This window comes from Balearica regulorum, chromosome 1, assembly GCF_011004875.1.
Source record: "Balearica regulorum gibbericeps isolate bBalReg1 chromosome 1, bBalReg1.pri, whole genome shotgun sequence".
NCBI lineage: Eukaryota > Metazoa > Chordata > Aves > Gruiformes > Gruidae > Balearica > Balearica regulorum.
In genome coordinates this window covers 176,125,847-176,129,608 of record NC_046184.1, presented here as the reverse complement: position 1 = coordinate 176,129,608, position 3,762 = coordinate 176,125,847, and the positions used below count along the sequence as shown (strand labels likewise).

Genomic DNA, 3,762 nt, shown 5'->3' with positions numbered 1-3,762 from the left:
AATCAAATGCTTAGGGAGATTTAGCAGAATGAGTAAAGAGTTTACAAAGACAGTAATTTTCATTGTTAGCCAGATATCGTGGTCGAGTCTTCATAACAGAGCATTGGCAGCGACTAATGGATAAAAACAGTCCAAAGTATATCTGTTAGGCTTAGTGTAAAAGCCTAGGAAGTTTGAAAGCACTGAAACATGGATGTTGGTATCTTGGATCCCTGAAGCCTAATAAATTACTGCTGACAATACATAATGCATATCTGCAGATGTCATCTTTATTAAGATATTGAATACCACATAAAACAAGTTTCTTATTATAGTATTTCAAAGTTTAGATTAACACTTTTTTTTTTTTTACACTCCAGAATATTGGAGGATATTCATAGAAAATGGATTCTGATGGAATAAACACTAAAGTCATATACAAGTGAGACTGCGTCAGACTTCCACTTTTTACATCTGGACTTAACCAGTAAAGTAATGTTTCTGAAAATAGTTGGTATGAAATGCTTTCAAAATATGTTAATGAATCCTTTGCCTCAGAGATTTTCCTTCAAAGATCCAGTTTTAACATGAGTTTTGAGAAGAAAAAAAACAAAACAAAAAAAACCCAGTACATCTGTGCTACTAAAGACAGAAGATCAGGAAGCAAGCTTGAACGCTGTCTTCCTGGACCATCCACAGTGCAACTTTTCTCTATTTCTGCTCTGTGCAGCTCCAACAGACAATTTCAAAGACAATAGGTATGCACAATTACTCCCAAAAGCAATGGTTAGATGAGTCAGGGTTTGTCTTTAATCTTACACATTCCTCTAATGTCAGCCTTGTAGGCTTTGTACCCTTGGGCATCTGCACATGTATTTCTATCACATTCCAGTACCCATAAACAAAAATTTTACTATCATAGGGTACAACCACCACCCTTGTGGTGTGCAAAGGTATTATTTCAATAGCTTGGAACTGGAAAACCACACCAAAATAAAACCAACGCATTAACACTACCTGGTGTGCATAGGAAACCAGGGACAAGAACTGTGTGGATGTGGTCAGGCTACTCTATCTGCATTTAGCCATAACAGACTGACACAAGCTAATATTTGACACTTGACTTTGAGTCCATACCTCTGGAAGAGATTTCCGGTTCACCTAGGAAATCAAGTTAGCAACAAAATTCTGTATTAAAATACAGAATACTTGTTAGTGTAGAAACAAAAGGACTAGAAAAGAAAGTTCTCTAGTCATGGTTCCAAAATCTCAAAGTGAAGTGATATTGCAGGCAGTGGAGTGAGGACATGTGTAGCTAGCACCTGAGACAAACAAATTAGTATTTCTTTTCTTTTGCCAAATATTAAACTCTTAATATCTCTGACCTTAAAGGCCAGAGAGGTTTTGGAAAGTTGAGCAGAGTGGTGTACTAGTGGACATCTAGCCTGAGAAAACTGATGCAATTTGGAAGGCATATTGTCCTGGAGAAACATCAAGAGTCTTTTTCTTGTACAGATGGTTTCCCAATGAGAACCCTGATATATGTGTCCTGGTTCTGGCAAGGATAGAGTTAATTTCACAAGGAGCCAGGACAGGTGAGCCAAGCTGGCCGGGGGCTATTCCATACCATGTGATGTCATGCTTACCATAAAAGGGGGCTAGTCAGGCAGGGGTGGGTTTGGCATAGCTCTGCGCCTGGCCTGGTCAGTCACTTGTCAGATCGGTAAATTGTTTTCTGTTATCACCCATTGTTACTATCTGTTATCAGTACTGTTGTTGATTGTTTCCCTCTCCCTTGCTGTCCCAGTAAACTGCCCTTATCCCAACCCTCGAGGCTTTGCCGTTGTTTTTCCCTTCTCCTCCCCATCCCGCTGGGGGAGGGGTGAGCGAGCGGCGCGTGGCACTTAGCTACCGGCTGGGGCTAAACAACGTCAGTCCTTTTTGGAAAAGGCTACTGGTGGGCTTTTGGAATAGCTGCCTTGGAAGCAGAGGAAATTGAACCATTGTCTAGTTTGCCTGGTCTCTCGGAGGACCCTTCTGTTGTAGGGTTGCTGAGGGTTGAAGAGCAACAGGTGCCAATTGCTACTACAACTGTGCACCGGCGGCAATACCGCACCAACAGAGACTCCCTGGTTCCCATCCACAAGCTATTTTGTCAACTGAAGGGTCAGAAAGTGATCAGCAGAACCCACTCACCCTTTAACAGCCCCATATGGCCAGTGCAGAAGTCCAATGGAGAGTGGAGGCTGATGGTAGACTATCGTGGCCTGAATGAAGTCACACCGCCCATGAGTGCTGCCGTGCCAGATATGCTGGAACTTCAATATGAACTGGAGTCAAAGGCAGCCAAATGGTATGCCACAATTGATATAGCTAATGCATTTTTCTCGGTCCCTTTGGCAGCAGAGTGCAGGCCACAGTTTGCCTTCACTTGGAGGGGCGTCCGGTACACCTGGAAGCGACTGCCCCAGGGGTGGAAACACAGCCCCACCATTTGCCATGGACTGATCCAGACTGCACTGGAAAAGGGTGAAGCCCCAGAGCACCTGCAATACATTGATGGCATCATTGCATGGGGCAACTCAGCAGAGGAAGTTTCTGAGAAAGGGAAGAAAATAATCCAAATCCTGCTGCAGGCTGGCTTTGCCATAAAACGAAGTAAGGTAGTATTCCAATTTTTAGGCATAAGGTGGCATGATGGACGGCGTCAGATCCCTATGGATATTATCAACAAAATAGCAGCCATGTCCCCACCAACCAATAAAAAGGAGACACAGGCCTTCTTAGGCGTTGTGGGTTTCTGGCGAATGCACATTCCGAATTACAGTCTGATAGTAAGCCCTCTCTATCATGTAACCTGGAAGAAGAATGATTTCAAATGGGGCCCTGAGCAACGACAAGCTTTTGAACAAATTAAACAAGAAATAGTTCATGCCGTAGCTCTTGGGCCAGTCCGGGCAGGACCAGATGTAAAAAATGTGCTGTACACCGCAGCCGGGGAGAATGGCCCTACCTGGACTCTCTGGCAGAAAGCACCAGGGGAGACTCGAGGTCGACCCCTGGGGTTTTGGAGTCAGGGATACAGAGGATCCGAGGCCCGCTACACTCCAACAGAAAAGGAGATATTGGCAGCCTACGAAGGGGTTCGAGCTGCTTCAGAGGTGATTGGCACCGAAGCACAGCTCCTCTTGGCACCCCGACTGCCAGTGCTGGGTTGGATGTTCAAAGAGAGGGCTCCTTCTACACATCATGCAACCGATGCTACATGGAGTAAGTGGGTTGCACTGATTACACAGCGGGCTAGAATAGGAAGCCCCAGTCGTCCAGGGATTCTGGAAGTGATCACAGACTGGCCAGGAGGGAAAGATTTCGGAATGTCGCCAGAGGAGGAGGTGACACGTGCTGAAGTCGGCTAGCTCAGTCGGTAGAGCATGAGACTCTTAATCTCAGGGTCATGGGTTTGAGCCCCATGTTGGGTGCCAAAAAGGACTGACATGGTTTAACCCCAGCTGAGCACCATGCGCTGCTCGCGCACCCCTCCCCCGGCGGGATGGGGAGGAGAATGGAAAAACAAAGCCTCGAGGGTTGGGACAGTTTACTGGGACAGCAAGGGAGAGGGAAACAATCAACAACAGTACTGATAACTGATATTCACAATGGGTGATAACAAAGAACAATTTACCGATTTGACGACCGACCGACAGATGCTGCTCCAATTCAGATACTTTCCATGTTGGAATCATTCTTGGCAGAAGTCTGTCACACAGATCTTGTTTTATGGTC

General features: G+C 45.4%; 1 non-coding gene across 1 annotated transcript; it reads left to right on the top strand.

Moving 5' to 3' along the window:
- The first annotated feature begins 3,385 nt into the window (after window positions 1-3,385).
- TRNAK-CUU (transfer RNA lysine (anticodon CUU)) lies at window positions 3,386-3,458 on the top strand. The gene has a single exon. It is a non-coding gene; the product is annotated as a tRNA-Lys (tRNA).
- Window positions 3,459-3,762: the final 304 nt, after the last annotated feature.